Raw genomic sequence first — 19,163 nt, forward strand, 5'->3', positions numbered from 1 at the left:
TGCGACCGGAGGCCCGGCGCCAAGTCAAAATCTCAATGTGATCGCAGCTGCACCAATTGTCGTGGATTTTAGTAATTTCACAGTAAATTGCCTAACGGCGCATCCTCCACCACCACCGCCGACGACTTCTTCCTCACAACAAGCACAGTCGCAGCTTCAAGAACACCATCAACTACAACACCATTTGCAACAACATACCCATCAACATTCGTCACATATTGTACATACTTTGAATCACATGCGATCAGCATCACCATCAGTATTTCCAACGCAAAAGTGATCTCCTTAAGAGTGACGAGAAAGTTGGTGAGGTAAAAAACAAAACTTAACAACCAAATGTTTCACAAATTCAAATCAATGCCGATATTTTATGATCACTATAATTTTCTATATAGTTATAAGATGTGTAACTATTTTAATTTTTGGATTTTTCTTTTAATTTTTAAAACTCAATTTTTAGCAAATAAAAAAAAACAAGTATTTCCTCAATTAATTCTTTCCAAAAACCACAAGTTCGAGTACTAAGATAAATTATATGGAATTAAATTGAATTTGTTGTTTCCAAATTCGACAAACAAAACCTAGAGCTTTTGATTGCTACTTAAAAACGTTCTGAATTCTTTTTTAAATCGAAATTATTACGAACATGTGAATTATTATTTATTTTTTTTTAATTTAAATTCTTTTTAAAATTTAAGTTAGAGTTTTTCCCAAAAAATAATTTGTCTACTTAAAACTCTGATTTACACAAACCTGAAGATTGAATTTTGTGCAGAGATTATTCTTTACGAACGCAATTAATTTTAAAATAGTTCGTTAAAAATTCCTCTTATACAAATCTGAAATCAATAACGCTTGTTTCAAAATCATATTTTCTACTTAAAATACTTAAGATCGTCTCTATTTTTCTTGGTGTGTTAAACTACTAGATACAAATTTTGGGCAACCCAAAACTTTTGAACAACGTGTGAAACGTCAAGTTTAAAAAATAAAACAAGTAATCATTCAGTTGAATATCGGACAGTGAACGCATCTGAGCCTAATTTTGTGGATTTTTAATCATTAAAGTTAATAAAAACTATATTTTTGAAAATCTAAAAAGACTCACAGCAAATGGCTTCTAAAAAAGATTGTAACTTACAAACTACAAACAATATTTTGTTAAATTTTATTTTATTAATTTTATGTGTGTGTTTTTATTTTACTATTTTTTAAATATTTGTTAGACTGAACTTTTCTTCATAAATAAATAAAAACCCAAACAAAAAGAAAAAAAAAAACATAAAAATCAAAAAAATTATTATGTAATTAATTTTTATTAATTTTAAACTTATATATTTTTTTGTGTATCTTTAAGAAATCTATTTTAAAAATTTATTAGGAATGAAACAAAAATGTGTTCAAAAATAGTTAAATATTTTTTTTTTTGTAGTTTAACGGAATTTTTTTTCTTTATATTTTTTTGAATTATTTTTAGTTGCAAAATATTTAGTTTTGTATATGTTTTTTTTTTATAATTAGAATTTATATGATTATCATATATATTTTTTCGTATCTGATATTTTTAATGTGTTTTTTAGTTCAACATAAATATATTTTTTTATTATTAATAAATATTATACACCATATTTTTAGGGAAATACGTAATTATTTATATAGAATCTTTTTTCGTTAAAAACATTTTACATAAACATTTTGAATAATAATTTAATAATTATTACATACGGATTCATTTATATAAATTAATTCATTTCATTTCATTAAACATTTTTTGTTTGTTTTTTATTTGTACATTATATACCTAAACATACATATATATATATATATTTTTCATATTTTCATTATAGTTTTAAGTTATTAATAAAGAAACGAGCCACACTGGAGGAGAACAAAATGTTTTTGGTTTTATTCTTTTTTTTTAATGGATTTTTAATTTGCTTGTTTTTGTTTATGCTGTTCTGCTGTTTTCACTCATTTTATCAGCACTGAGTTTTAAAGCTTATTTTGTAGAGTTGGACACCGTAAAATATTGTGAGTTTCGTAACTTTCTGACAAATTTAAATGACAAACTTAAAGTCTTCTCCCTTGTATCAAATATGGAAATATGCTTTGGCCATTTCAAATTTGGAATATGCACGCTACTGATCATCAAAAGATAAAGAATTCGAGTTCTTTTTGGTACAAATTTGGTGCAATTCAATTCAATTTAAAGGTTCTTCATTTTCACAAATATTCAAGATTTATAAAAGTTTACCCACAAAGCAAAGTTATTATTTTATTTTACATAGTGATTAAATTCATGATGCAATTGAAATTTTATTTTGAGAATAATAAACTTTACATAATCTATTTGACTTATAGAACAAAATACAATTCTAACAGATGTTTTTGTATTTCTTTTTTTCGTTTCTTAAAGTCTCTTATACTTTTCAGATTCTGTGATAATTTATTAATTATTTTTAGAACAATGTATCTGAACTCTGAAGCTTTTCAGAGATTGCGCGAGCGAATAATAAACTTGCTTAAGTACTTCGAAGTTTGAAAATCTTTCAAGGTAAACCAAGGCAAATAGGGTGCTTTTTAGTTGAAGGCGTAAAGTGTTAATATGTTTACGCTAAAGAAGATGTTCGTCTATGATAACTCCAAGATAGTTTGTCTTTTTGACGATTTCGATTGGTTGGTTGTTGGCTGACAATGGACAGTGATCGTTTCGGTGATATATGTTGAAAAGTTCTTTCCGTTGAGATGGGTGGCGAATGTGCATAACTTTTGGTTTTGTAGCATTAATAACCAGTTCATGGTCATCCCCACTTGAATATATTATCAAAATGTTTTTGAAGTATTTATACTGCTGAATTCATACTTTTGTGTTTGACTATATTGGCTATATCGTCTAAACAATCGTAGTAGTTCATTAGTATAAAGTATTAACAAAATCGGTCCCAATTTTGAGTCTTGTGGAACGCCATATACGGTAGGTTTTTCTTTACTCAAAGTTGATGTTACCTTAACCTTTATCGACCTATCAGTAAGAGCTTTTGAGCCAGTCTGATGAACATCTTCTGATACTAATTTTGTTCAAGCTTTCAAGAAGTTTTTCTGGGCTGAGGGTGTCAAAGGCTTTGCTGAAGTCTATGAACAGGACAAGAATGTGGTGATTACGAATAACGCCTTCATGAAGTGTATTTGTAAATTCTCCTAACAGCTTTTCCGTACTCCTTCTTGGGTGCAAGATTTGAAGTTTGTTTACAAATAAATTGAGTCGTTTGATAAATAGGGCGAATAATTCACGTTTTCATAAGTTTTGGTACACAACCCTGGATTATGCAACGATTTATTATGACAACCGGTGCAAAAATTTCGGCGTTCATTTGGAGATCAATAGGTCTTATGTTATCTGCCCCAGGTCCTTTTTTGGTGCTTACATTGCGCAGAATTTGAAATATCTCTTCTCTGCTGGCCTCCATAATGAAAATACTGTGCTGTATTTGTAAGTTTTCATGGTTCATCGTTGTGTTTTTGTGTTTAATTTTGCACATATGTAAGAAACATAAAAAGATATAAGAGCTAGTAAGTCCGGAGATTTTATTTTACCATTGAGTATGTCCTTGAAAAAAAGAACATCAAGGGTTTCTTTTCGGCTTTTTAAAGATTTTAAAGCTATCAGTGCGCACCTAGAGCCATAATTGGGAAAACCATCTGACCACCTGAAATTTCTTAAAGCAAAGCGCGTGAATCTTCTTTGAATATTTTCGACCCTGTCTGAGGAATTTTGATAAAAAAGGAGACCAAATAACACAACAGTATTCCAGTATGGGTAATATTAAAGATATGTAAATCGTTTTCAGAGTATAACTATCTTTAAATACCCCCATGTTGCGTTTTAAAAAACCTAGCAACGAATTCGCTTTTGAAATAATAAAATGTATGTGTTCAGAAAAAGAAAACTTAGAGTCAAAAATAACACCAAGGTCCTTTATTTCACTCACGGTTGAAAAGAAAGACTTTCATTGCTGAGACTGTAACTGAACAGCACTTTAGGTGTTGTACGAGAAGCTCTAAATATTAGAGATATTTAGCTCGAGATGATTATATTTACACCAATTAAAAAATGCATCTATATATTTTTGAAAGTTAACACAATTTTCAACTGAAGAAATTTGGGAATATAGTTTCAAGTCATCTGCGAACATCAAACAATTAGAAAATTGCAGACAGTTCGGAATGTCTTCCCTGAGGCAGTCCCGATAAGACTTCAATAAAAAAGCATTGATTGCCTTCGATTTTAACAATTTGTTTTCGATTTGAAAAATAAGATTCTAACCATTTAAGAAAACCGAATCTAAATCCCATCCTCTCCAACTTTCTTAATAGAAGTCTATGATGGACTCTATCGAACGCTTTCACAAAATCCGTGTACAAACAAAGTGCATTCTTTTTTCCAAAGCAGATAAACAAAAACTTGTAAACAGACACAAATTCGTAGTAGTTGAGCGACCACTACAAAATCCATGCTGTCTGGAAGATATTATGTCTTTCACCGTGAAGCTAAGTCTATTGAACACCAACTTTTCAAAAAGTTTTGGAATCGCTGAAAGTTTTGAGACTGGTCTATAGTTCTTAATTAAGTGCTTGAGACCACTTTTATAAATAGGGCTGATGGATGATATTTTCCACTCTTCTAGAAAAAACCCAGAATGGAGCGATTTATTGAAAATAATTTTTAGTACTTTACAAAGCGAAACAGCACATGGCGATATCAAAAGAGGAGGAATCAAATCTACTACAGCTTTTATATTAACATCAAGAGAAACTAAGCCTTCAAATACCTCTTGATCAGATAGAGAAAACACATGAAAATCAACTTGAGAACTAATATCATTATACAGGTTTTCACTATTAGGTATAATGTCTATATTATAATTCGCTTGAAAAATACTTAGCAAAAAGATTGCATTTAGCTTCCGTACTATTAAAGGTCTCTCCATCAAGCTCCATAGAGCGAGGAAACGCAAAACTTTTGCGTTTTGAATTAAAAAAACCCAAAAAGATTCCGAGTTGCATTTGATATCCCTTTCAACTGAAGTTATATATTGTGAATATAGAAATCTACTCAAAAATTTTCGAATAAAGAGAAGAAAATAACAAATAAATTTCCATTTGCCACGCTCGTCGTAACTGTCGTTTTCGATAGCCAAACTTTGGGTTCTCATTTTGTTTGTGAAGCTATTAAATTAGGAATTCAAACTGCCTTGAAACACTCTGGAACATTGCGAACTTGAATGAAGTTCAATGTTTTCCCTCCAAAGACCACAAAAGTGTTGTGAACAACATTTGGGGGTATTTGGATGCCATTGAATTGGGGTTTTAGTCGATCAAGATAAATGCATCTTTAATTAACTTATTTTTGAGATTTTCTATAAAACAGTCGTTTTTTTTTAATTCTTCTTGAGCTTTTCAATAGAAAAACAAAGAATTATTTTAAAATTGATTTTAAAATAAGTCGTTTGTCCAATAGACAAAATTTAACGGATTGATGTAAGAGAAACATGATTCCAATTTCTTCTACAAAATTTCAGATGGATTTTAAGTACAAAATTTGAAATCAATGAATTTAATCGTTTATATATTTATGAAGTTTTTTGAAATGGGTTATTTTTACAACTAGATCCATTCGGACAGAATCAATTTCACTTCTAAAAATGAAGCATTAAAAAGTCCAAAATTAGCTAAGAGAAAATTGATCATGATTTTATTAAAGATGTTATAAAACAAAGTCATATTAAACTACGAAAAAAATGATTTGAAAGAAGATGTTTTAAAACATAAACTTGGCAAACTGTCTTAGAAAATACAAAATAATTCACCTTAAATCATTTCCTATTATTTTAAAGAAAAAAAAAACAAAACACAAACTGCCAAGAACTAATATATTTTATTTTGTATTGCAATGTGAACTTTTATTTTAAACATTCAAAAAAAGGCTCAAAACTTTGGGCATAGTTTAGATAGGTATATTTAAGTTATTGAAAGTTGATTAAAAATATAAAAAGAAGCAATAAGTAGTATCTTATATTATTTATGATGTTAACTCTACGTAAATGAAGTTCTATCAATGTAAATATTTAAAAGAAGTATTTATAAAAAAAAAATATGCTACAAAAATGTCTTATTGAAATAAAAAGCAATTTAAATAAAATAAAATTATTTTGTTTGTAGATTAAAGTATTAACATCCCATAGTTAAAAAATAAATACCTTATTTAAAATTAAATTAAAAAAAGTTTGTAAATAAAATCATGGAAAATATTTTAAGAACAAATTTATAGACATATTGCATGTAAATAATTGTAACAAATAATTAAAAAAAGAAAGATGTAACTCAGCGAAAAAAAAATATATACATACATATTAAAATAAGAAGCGTTATTAAAATATTTACATTTATAATCTTTTTCATATGATAACACTATCGATACGGAAATTAAAATTAAAACAAAATTAGACATAGAAAAAAGATTATATAGTAGATTACATAATATATACTTAATATATACATAAATATATATTTCTTGAAAAATTAGAAAATTCGAAAAAAATCAGTTATGTTTAGTAATAAATTAATCCTGTATGAAAGTTCATATAAATAAAAGAAAATAAATTAAAGAAAAAAAAAAACAATATTCAAGGTTATGGTACATATACACATTTCATTAAATTTTTGTAGATGTGAAATATTTTTAAGATAATTTAAGAAAAAATATATCGACACAAGAAAAAAATGTAATACATTTTTTCCATAACTTCATTTTGTTTTTATTTTTATTTTATTTATTTATCTTAGTTTATTTAATGATATTGAGTTTAATCAAAAATCGTCCAGGTATAAAGGCTCAAGCAAGTCTTTTGAAATTATAAAACGTTTTTTCTAGGCTATTGTTTAAAAAAACTTTAACTAAAACCCTTCTTTGAAGAGACAACATGAATTTGAATAATTCTACTTTTTCATACATTAATTTATTGAAAAACGAAGTTTAACTTTAATTTGAAGCTTTAAATTGATTTTTAAAATATGAATATAAATCATCAGATCTTTTAGATACAAAACTAAAAACAGTAACTACTGAATCCTTTATGATTGTGGAATTTATAGGAAATTTGAAAAGTTCAAATATCCATCCGTCCGATTATTGGCGGTTACAAATTTTGGTATATTTTAAAATTCTTTCGAAGCAAGTGAGGTTCCTGTGAGACTATCGCATTGACTTTGGGTATGACAAACTTTAACCCTTGTACGTACTTGCACTAAAAGGCTTTGGATCAGATTTGTGGAACATGATTTTAAAAAATTCAATTACTTTAAATTGTAATTGAAAAGCTTGCAATTTATTTACATAGATGTAATAAAAATCACAAAAGCAGTAGTGACTGTAAATAATATTTTCATCAATAACATTTTTGGCGATTGTAAAGTGCTAAGTTATTTTATGTCCAAGAGTTTGGCGTTTCTCAATTTTTTGAGAGCAAATATTGTTTGTTTTATTAATTAAAATGTCGATCTATTATTATTTATCAAAAATAAAAACATATAACGAATAACATTTGTGAAATCAGTAACCTTAAATGTAGTTTAAAAGTGCTTTCTCTCAAAATGTTCAAAGTTAGTAAGTTAGTTAAGTTAAGGTGGCGCTACAGTCCGGGGCGGACCTGAACCTCAACCAACAAGCGTCTCCAGCCAGCTCGGTCCCTAGCTAGCTGTCTCCAGTTTCGTACGCAAAGTTGGTTGAGGTCCTTTCCCACCTGCGTGCTCCACCTGAGTCGCGGTCTTTCTCTACTGCGCCGTCCCTCGGGATTGGATTCGAAGACCTTCCGGACTGGAGCGTTGATGTCCATCCGCTCTACATGACCTAGCCATCTAAGCCGTTGGACTTCAATTCTGCTAACTAGGTCAGTGTCGCTGTACAGCTCGTACAGTTCGTCGTTATATCTTCTCCTCCATTCTCCATCTATGCGTACGGGACCAAAAATCACCCGAAGAATTTTTCTCTCAAAGTATCCTAAGACGCTCTCATCTTTCCTTGACAGGGTCCAGGCCTCAGCGCCATAAATAAGAACCGGGATGATGAGTGTCTTATAGATGGTGATCTTACATGCTCGAGAGAGGACTTTACTTCTTAATTGCCTTCTAAGTCCAAAGAAGCAGCGATTTGCAAGAGTTATTCTTCGTTTGATTTCAGCGCTGGTGTCGTTGTCTGCATTAATAGCGGTGCCTAGGTAGACAAAGTCCTTAACTACCTCAAAGTTATAGCTGTCCATGGTGACGTTTTGTCCAAGACGTCGTCGTTCAGTGTCCTTTTTTGATGACAGCATATACTTGGTCTTGCCCTCATTGACCACTAAACCCATCTTCTTCGCTTACATCGCAATGCTCAAAAACGCTCCACTGACATCACGCTTTGATCATCCAATTATGTCAATATCATCTGCGTATCCGAGTAATTGGATGGATCTTTGGAAGATTGTGCCTCTAGTGTTGACGGTTGAGTTTTGCACAATTCTTTCCAGAACGATGTTGAAGAAGTCGCATGACAGTGCATCGCCTTGTCTAAAACCTTTTTTGACATCAAATGCATCGTTAAGATCTTTTCCGACCTTGATAGAGCAGCGTGCATTCTCCATCGTCATTCTGCACAAACGGATAAGTTTGACAGGGATGCCAAAACTAGACATTGCTCTGTAGAGCTCTTCCCTCTGGATGCTGTCATACGCGGCTTTAAAATCGATAAAGAGATAGCAGTTATCGATTTGAAGCTCCTGGGTTTTTTCCAAGATCTGCCTTAGTGTGAATATTTGGTCGATAGTGGACTTTCCTGGTCTGAAGCCACACTGATAAGGACCAATCAGGTTGTTGACGAATGGCTTCAGACGTTCACATAATACGGCAGAGAGGATCTTATACGCAATGTTAAGGAGACTGATGCCTCTGTAGTTGGCGCAGTTTAGAGGGTCTTCTTTCTTATGTATCGGGCACACTATGCTGAGATTCCACTCATTGGGCATGCTTTCTTCCGACCAAATTTTGCAGATGAGTTGGTGCATGCTCCCTACCAAGTCATCGCCTGCTGCTTTGAATAGTTCGGCGGTGATGCCGTCAGCTCCAGCAGCTTTGTTTGACTTAAGTTTAGATATAGCTATCTTCACTTCGTCAAGGTCGGGTAGGCGGAATTGTTGATCTGCGTCGCCGAGGTTGAGTGGTTCTATCTCCCTTACAGCGGAATTCGGTTCGTCATCGCCGTTATATAATTTGGAGAAGTGATCTTTCCATATTCTCAGCATCGACTGTGGTTCTACTACGATGTTCCCTTGATCGTCTTTACAGGCTTCGGTTCGTGGCTGGTACCCTTGGGAGGTTTTTTTTACCTTTTGGTAAAATTTACGAACCTCATTCCTGTTGTGACATCCCTCTATCTCCTCGATCGCGCGCTTCTCATGCTATCTTTTTTTCCGTCTAAGAAGCCGGTGTTCCTCTCTCCTCTTCTGCTCGTAGAGCTCGCGAGCAGCTCTAGTCCTTTTGTGCAGCGCCGTTTTGTATGCCTCTTGTTTCGCTGCGTGCGCTCGTCGGCATTCGTCGTCAAACCAGGGGTTTCGCTGTGGTGGCCGTGTGAAACCTACCACTTCAGAGGCGGCATCTCTAATGGCTGCAATTCAATGTTGCCACTGGTTTTCAATGCTTAACTCAGGAGGCATAGGACTCCTTAAGAGGTTATTAGAGACTCGATCGGAAAAGGACATGGCAGTCTCTTGCGATTGTAGCCGTATAACGTCAAATCTTCTCACAGTGCTTCCTTGTTTTGGCTTGGATCGGGATATCCGTAGCTTCAAAGTTAGAACAGTTTTTAAATACATCTAAATTCGTAAGTTAATTCTTTTAACTACAATTAGATGTAATTGAAGTGTTTTTTGTCAATTACAATTACAAGTAATTAATATTCATATTTTTTTAACTACTTATAACTTTTAATTAAAACGGAAATTCATATTAATTGCAAAAAGTAATCATTATTTCTTAATTCAGCTTCAGAGGTAATTGGAAGAATTTTAAAAACAAAAAGAGTTTAATGCAAATATTTTTCAAAAAATAACAATCAATTCAAAAATTGGTTCTAGTTTTCAATGAAATTACGATGGCATATAAGATCCTAAACAAAGCTTCAAAAATTTTAAAATTCTTTTGAAAAAAAAATTTGTTACGGAAGATAGCAGTTTTTCAACAACGTTAAATTTTCATTGGACTTTTTACTTTTTTTTCTGAATAAATTATTCATCGTGTATTTTCTATCACCATTTTGAATTCATGTTAGTGAAATGATTGACTCACCATTATTTAAACAAAAAATAATAATTTTTATTTTCTATGTTTTAAATATTGTAAATTTTAAGATAATGCAAATAATGCAATATTTTGTAGAATTAAATAATAAAAAACAATATAAAATAAATTATGCAATAACAAAAATGTAAATAAAACAGGATTGAAAAAAATATAAAAAACACGCCAACGTTATATGGAATTAAATATAATATAAGACAGCTTATAATTAAACAATAAAATAAAATAAAAAAATAATTATTTCAGTTTTTGAACGATTATATTGTTGACAAAGTTATTTGAATACATAATTATATAACTATGCTGTAAATTAAAAAAAAAAAACAAACAAAAAATTAATAAAACATAAGCGAAATAAAAATTACTACTTACAGTAGGAAAAAAACGTTATTGTACATTTTATACATAAATAAATTATTATTAAAACATAGGATCTAAGTCGAAAAACATGTGCGTCCAATTTGGAACTTAATGTATAAAAAGTTGATAGTTTTAAAAAAAAATAATAAAAGTAAATTAATAATCAGTATAATAATTTAACACAAATCGTTGTAAATATATTTTTAATTGTATATGAGTACTTTTAAACTTTTAAGATTAGATAAATTTAAATTATAAAAATAATATTATATTGTCTGGAAGAAATTGCAATTCAAATTCTTTAAACCTTTTCAATACAGCACTCTTGTTATAAATTAAAAAAAATAATTAAACAAAACAAAAAAAATGAAAAGAATAAAAAAAATGTAAAATATATTTCTAAAATCGTAGAAGTTGACATTAAATACACATTTTTGTTATTGTTTTTATTTTTAGAAGTATTTTTTTATTTATTACTGTTTAACAAAAGTCGAACAAAAATTAATTATTTTATTTTAAAGATCTAATATATTATTTTTAATATATTTTTATTTGTATATGCATGCGTAATTTATAAATAATAAACTTTTAAAATTAAGAATAATGAGAAAACTACATACAACGCAAAATGTAAAAACTAAATATAATTAAAAAACATATTTATTTAAAAAAGAAAAACAAGTAATATTCTTGTCTGAAGGTGGAATCTAGTCATTGCTTAGAAAAACAAATAAAAAGAAATATTATTGTAGAAAAAGAACTCAATATAAAAATTGTAAATATTTAAATCACTTTAAATTAAACGAAAAACAAAATAGAATATATATTTATTTCAATTTAAAATAAATAAATACATTTAATTTACTTACTGTAGATTGAAAACAATTGATTTATAAAAATATAAATCTTAATCAAATAATTATAAAATACAAAAGAAAAATTAAAAAAAAAACAAAAAGTGTTCTTTAAAATAAAACAAAAAATATAAATTATAATGATTGAACATATTTTAAAATACACCCATTTAGAATACTCTCCCTTTCTATAAATAATATACATACATTTAAACAAATACAATATAAAAACAAAATATATTATACACTATATATACACTTATGTATACAAATACACATATATATATATATATATAAAGCATATAATATATATATCTGTAACTATTGTTTTTGGTGTAACTTTTTCGAATTAAACAACAACAAAAAAAATCTATAAATATATAAATTATATATATACATAAATAATATAAATTATACATACAAAATTAACGAAAAATAAAAAAAAGAAACTGAGATATAACTTGTTTTGTTTTATTAAACATTTAAATTTAATTTTAGTATATTTAATCATTTATTTATGTTTTTAGCGAGTGTAGAAAATATAGGGTTTACGAATAAGAGGTCTTATTTTAAATAGCCTACTATTGATGGAACTGTCAGTTTTAAATCTGTGTCATCTTTTGACATTTGACAAGTAAGACTTTGCATCACTAAGGCAGATTGGGAAGATTTAGACAGTTTAAGGGACTTCATTTGCATCGTGTATTTTGATCAAGACAACTATTTAGTTGTTTAAGTGTCATAAACTTCAAACTCGGAACATTTCTTTAGTAACTTCTAACATCAAAAGATCGTACGAAAGCTACCAAAAACATAATTGTCTTCAAAACACTCCTTAGAAAAACTACAACTCCATCTCGACGTGTATTTTGTATTTTAAGAAAAATATTACTAATTCCTTCTTAAAATTTGACAAGCTGTCAAATTGACATAAGTGGAATTGGGCAGGTTCAGACAACCAAAGGGACTTTATTTGCAGTCAACTCCATTTTTTTACCGTACGTTTTGACCAAGGCAACTAGTTAGTTTTTCAAGTGTCATAAATATAAAATGCTGAAGTTTAATTCACAAACCTCTACTTTAAGTTCATAGTTCAAAAACTACCAGAAACATTTCTCAGTCCATCACGATTTATATTTTGTATTGTAATTAAATATTACTTATTAACTTAACATAGGAAGTTATTGTAATGGATCCGATTTGTCGACGTTTCAAGGTCCCTAGAGTCGGAATAAAAGATTTTTAGAAAGATGTTTGTTTTACGAGTATGTCCTTACGTCAATACGTTCGCGACGTTTTTTTCGTCGTCCATAGCTCAAGAACCAGAAGAGATATCGATTTCAAATAAATTTTGTTATACAGATAATAAGGCAGAAAGATACAGAAAGGGCTTTCAAGAAAATTGCGTCGGTGTTTTTTTTACCATAGCAGTTTTAAAAAAAGGTACAAATTTTGGTTAACCCTAAATATCTTACGAACCAAAAACGCCACAGACTTGAATTAAATTTTATATAATATATTGTAACGTGATATCAAAGAAGTATATTTTTTGAAAAAAAAATCCATTTAATGGTATATTTATAAATAAAAAATGAAAAAAAACGTTTTTTTTTTATAAAAAATAAAAACCTAAAAAAAAACATTGCTCAAAGTTGGTAAAAATTGAATTTCGACTCAAATATCTTTTCAGAAGTTAAAAATATTGGCTTTTATCTTACAGAAAATATTGTTTCCGACTTTCAGTAAATTTTTTATAAAAATTCAACAGACAGTTTTTTCATACAAACAAATACATAATAAGCACAATTGGTAAAAATCGATCTTCGGTTTTCGATATCTTGGTAATAATAGAAGATTTTGACTTCAAATTAATTTCATTCATTCAATTTGTATTTGTTTATTTATATATGTATGTACGAAAAAAAAGTTTCAAGAAATTGTACTAAAATTGGTTAAAATTGGTTTTCTACTAAAAATATCGTTAGAAAAAACAGATTTTGATTTCCAACTATTCCATTGTATGGAAAATATTGTTGGTAATTTTAAAATTTACTGACAACTTTTTTAACAAAACACGAAAACCTACAAAACTTTTATGCAAGACAAATCGACAGACGGAATGGGAAGTTATCAGTTTGGATCGCACCACAACCTCTTTTTTAAATTTTGGATTTACTGAGACAAGTGATAACAAACCTCAATGCGTAATTTGATGTCATCAGCTTATGCTGATGACATTTACATAATCGGAAGAACTCAGGGCTTTTGTGAGTATTGAGACAAAGTCAAAACAAAACAAAGTAAACGGTGATTTTTTAAGAGCTTGAGAACTTTTTAAAAAAAAAAAACGCATAAAATTTGCAAAATCTCATCGATTCTTTATTTGAAACGTTAAATTGGTCTATGACATTTATTTGAAGATAATTTCATTTAAATGTTTACCGCGGGTGCGTCTTAGGTGGTCCATTCGGAAAGTCCAATTTTGGGTAACTTTTTCGAGCATTTCGGCCGGAATAGCCCGAATTTCTTCGAAAATGTTGTCTTCCAAAGTTGGAATAGTTGCTGGCTTATTTGTGTTGACTTTAGACTTGACGTAGCCCCACAAAAAATAGTCTAAAGGCGTCAAATCGCATGATCTTGGTGGCCAACTTACCGTTCCATTCCTTGAGATGAATTGTTCTCCGAAGTTTTCCCTCAAAATGGCCATAGAATCGCGAGCTGTGTGGCATGTAGCGCCATCTTGTTGAAACCACATGTCAACCAAGTTCAGTTCTTCCATTTTTGGCAAAAAAAAGTTTGTTAGCATTGAACGATAGCGATCGCCATTCACCGTAACGTTGCGTCCAACAGCATCTTTGAAAAAATACGGTCCAATGATTTCACCAGCGTACCAGAAATGAGCCTCATCGCTGAACAAAATTTGTCGATTAAAAAGCGGATTTTCTGCCAACTTTTCTAGGGCCCATTCACTGAAAATTCGACGTTGTGGCAGATCGTTTGGCTTCAGTTCTTGCACGAGCTGTATTTTATACGGTTTTACACCAAGATCTTTGCGTAAAATCTTCCATGTGGTCGAATAACACAAACCCAATTGCTGCGAACGGCGACGAATCGACATTTCACGGTCTTCAGCAACACTCTCAGAAACAGACGCAATATTCTCTTCTGTACGCACTGTACGCATTCGTGTGGTTGGTTTAATGTCCAATAAAGTAAACTGAGTGCGAAACTTGGGTCACAATCGCATTAATTGTTTGCTCACTTGGTCGATTATGTAGACCATAAATCGGACGTAAAGCGCGAAACACATTTTGAACCGAACACTGATTTTGGTAATAAAATTAAATGATTTGCAAGCGTTTCTCGTTAGTAAGTCTATTCATGATGAAATGTCAAAGCATACTGAGCATCTTTCTCTTTGACACCATGTCTGAAATCCCGCGTCAAATCCCGCGATCTGTCAAATACTAATGCATGAAAATCCTAACCTCAAAAAAATCACCCTTTACATGTTGTCATCATGAAAGGACCTACAACACCGCCGACTCGGTCAAAACGTCCCCATCTATTCTATTCTATTTATTGAATTCGTTAAACAAACTAATGTTAGAACTTAAGACTAATATTACATTTATTTTTAGATCAATAGATTTACAATGCTTTAAGCAATTTCCAAACAAAAAAAGGTAACTGAAGTGTTGAAAAAATATACACCTTATTGTTTCACACAAACGTTTGTGTGAAACAATAAGGTGTTTATTTGTAATTTTTGTTCGCAAAGTAATACTTGTAAACTGAAATCAATTGGTTGAGGGGACTGTTTTTACCATAGTTCGATCTGCTTGATGTAGGTTGTAAAGCAACTTGTCTTCTAATACTTAAAGGGCTATATAAAAAAAGTTTAATTGTTCCAAAATTGATGATTTGTCTATGTTTAGTGAAAGCTTATTTATAAAACACCATTCGCGAAAACTATTTAGATCGTCTTGTAGGAGTAAACAGCCGTCAAGTGAGTAGATACGTTTGAAAATTTTAATGTCATCAGCGTAAAAATAAACAGATGAGTGTTTTATAATAGAAGATAAGTCGTTGACGTACAAAATAAACAGTAAAGGTCCTAAGTGGCTACCTTGTGGTACGCCAGAGTTTGTATTAAAATGAGATGACTGCACATTCCTAAAAACTACGCTTTATGATTTATTATATAAGAACGACGAAACCGAACTAACAAATTTATCGTTAAAGCTTTAGGATTTAAGTTTGAAAGTTAACGTTTTATGGCAAAATTTATCAAAAGCCTTACTGAAGTCTATGACGGCACAGTCAACTTGTTTCCATTTTTCAAACGAATCTTAACAAAATGGACTGAAATGAAAGAGGTTAGTAACTGTTGACTTATTTTGAACAAAACCATATTGACTGTCACAAATTATAGACTTACAATTGAACAATATGACTTTACAAATAATGGACTCAAATAACTTAGGGATGACGGACAGTTTTGCAACGGAACGATAATTTTGTATTTTATTTTTACTTCCCTTTTAATGTATCGGTGTTATGAACGAAGTTTTCATTAAAAAGAATATGAAGAGGAAAGGATAAATAGGATGCGTATTTTTTTTTAAATATAAGAAGGTACGCCATCTGAACCGTGGCTATAATAAACGTTAAGTCCTGAAGCTTTGCGAACGATTTCATCTTTAGAAATCCAAAGACTAATTGAATTCAAATAAGGGAAATTTTGTGAGAGGGCTAATGACTCAGGTGTTTGACAGGAGTTCGCTAGTTCGAAAGCATATTTGAAAAAATTTGCAAACATATTTGAAATTTTTTCAGAGTCATGACTAAGTTCGTTGTTAAAAAACATGCAGTTCGGATACCCGTCAGTATTTCTCTTACTATTAACATAGCTCCAAAAGTTTTTTGGGTTGTATTTATGTCGGTTTCAGTATTTAAAATAAAGTCATTATAAAGAATATCTGAACCTTGTTTTTTTTATTTTTTAACTTTTTTAAGCAAGAGTCAAACCATGGAGGAGATTAAGAAATATTGCGCGGTTTTCACAATGGTATGATAGTAGAATTTATAGCACAAATGTTTGCAGTTAACATTACATAACAGGTTGAAAAGTTCATTAAGTCAGCATTTTTTAAAGGTAAAATCAAGATTTTTTTTGGAGCAATTAGGAACATTACCTACATTTAAGTTAAAAGATAGGTCTAATGCTGGGTGATGTCGGTCTTCTTCGACAAATAGGGTATTGGCTGAATTTACAGCAAAATTAGCATTAAGTGCGTCCGAGAGGAATATAAGGTCCAATATTTTGTTGAAGTTGTTGGCAATCCCATTAAATTGGTTTAGTCCACATGAGGAAAAACCGTCAATTGACAAGAATTTATTGGTAGATGACATGTTAATAGGAGATAGATAGTTCTCATGCGTCTGTTTAGTCCAGATCAAGTTTGGAAGATTGAAATCTCCTAAGACTAGTAGCTCATCATGTGGCTCAATATGATAGTTTATTTTGTCCATGCAATTAATTAAGTTTTCATAAAAGTTGTTAGAAGAGTTTGGAGGTATATATGTGGCGACAATGTATAGCAGTCCTGTCACAGTTTTAACTATTATGCAAATCATTTCTACATCAGATTGATGAAAGTCCTCAACCAAAGTGCATATCAAGCAATTTCTTACGGCAAGCAAAACTCCACCTCCTTCAGTGCTGATGTCATTTAAGCAGTGTCTACCACGTCTGTACACTTGATAACTCGAATCGAAGAGTTCCGTATCCAAGAATTTATTGTTTAGCCAAGTTTTAGTCAAAATGATTATATCGTGTGGTAGAATGGTTATATTTTTGTAGACCTTATTGATCTTTGTCCGTAGTCCGTTGACATTTTGATTATAGACTACAATTTTTTGAAGCTGCTTCTTTAATAATGTGGCATTTTCTCGATATTGCGAAAATGGTTAGAGGATGATATTCTTGTGCTGATTTGCTTTATTTTCAAATTCGTGGACTATTATACCATTAGGCCACATAGAAACGGAGTTGAAAAGTCCAAAGATAGAGTCGGGCATTCTTAGTTTGAAAGATGCATATTTCGAATAGCTGCGGTGGATCAATTTCTCTATTTTCATGGTTGTCGGGAAACCAAACCGCGGATTAGGTGGCATGCACACGTTGAAAGTGCCCTCACCAGGTCTGTGTAAAAGGTTTAAAGCATCTAAAGTTTGGTTAATACACCAGATCACTATCAACCTCGAATTTTTGCTGATTGGAACTTCAATCAATGCGATTAACTTATTTAATGAGGAGCAACTGTGATGTAAATGAATGATTTTTATTGCCAGAATCAAAGGATATTGATGTGAACAATGACGTTTATTTTCAAAAAGAAAGCGCTTAAGAAACAAACTTCTGCAAGAAAAGTTTAATGACCTTGTTATTTCTCGAAGAGTTGATCACATTTGAACAACCAGAGCTTGTAGTGTAACGCCTTTAGATTTTTGTTTTTCTGACAATTGCTATACATACATTTGATTCAAGCCGATAAAGACCTAAATGTGCGAATTGGTCTTGGAAAATTCTATAAAATAAGATATGATGTTGAAACTGTAGCTGTGGTGGCCAGTTGGATGTTATAGGGCAGGTTCAGGCGACACAAGGGACTTGAAGGAAAGACAAGTTTCTAGTATTTGAAATTCTTGCTGCAAGCTGAACATAATTATTTATTATTTTATTATTAATTTTATTATTTTATTTTTATGTAAAGTTTTGTGTAAATTTTTCTTGTCAAATTTTAAAATTAAAAGAATTTTGATTTATAATACAAACACAATCTGTAAAGGGCTTGTAAAATGTTGCCGGTACATTGTGCAAGTTTAAGATAGTCAAGTAAAGTTACAAGTTTGAAATTAACGACAACATCAAAAATTAAGTAACTGCCATGTTCTAATTTTGCGTTAAGAAAATACAGTTATCTTCAAAAAACCTTAACGTGCCCATTTTAACTTTAACAATTAAATTAACATTAATTCATGTCTCTTTGTGAATGGTATTTTTTTAAATATCGATTTGAAACACCTTATTGGAAAACTTGATAATTAAGAATTCAATCAACATTTCTTTATAGTTTTTATTTCTGAAAATTTAATTACGTTTCAATGGATCTCTTTTCATACATAATTTCGAATTAAAGCTTAGATTCAATAATAACTTTACAACTAATTTCTCCACAGAGTTTTAACAATCGTTAAAACTAATTACTTTTTAGCTCTCAGTCTATTAAGTATCTAATAAAAAAGAAGGAAACAAGTTTTAATTTCACTATAAACCAAGTTTGTAAGACGAGAATTTTGTTTAAAAAAAAATACGCCGAAAAGGTCCTTCAAAAAGAGGCTTTTATTCCATTTTAAATTATGTCATTTAAATTCAATTTAATAGCAATTATTTAAATCTATTTAACCTCTAAACTAAAATGTTATGTTACAAAAAAGATAAACTCCGAATAGAAAAAGAGAGCTTGGGAATCAGGTATTTAAAATGTGTGATTT

At 30.3% G+C, this 19,163-nt stretch overlaps 1 protein-coding gene across 1 annotated transcript in view; it reads right to left on the reverse strand.

Annotated features, from left to right (window-relative positions):
* LOC129944334 (40S ribosomal protein S14a) overlaps window positions 1-19,163 on the reverse strand; it is a 252,630-nt gene that overhangs the window by 40,619 nt on the left and 192,848 nt on the right. The gene's annotated exons all lie outside the window — the stretch shown is intronic.

Source organism: Eupeodes corollae, chromosome 2, assembly GCF_945859685.1.
Source record: "Eupeodes corollae chromosome 2, idEupCoro1.1, whole genome shotgun sequence".
Lineage (NCBI taxonomy): Eukaryota > Metazoa > Arthropoda > Insecta > Diptera > Syrphidae > Eupeodes > Eupeodes corollae.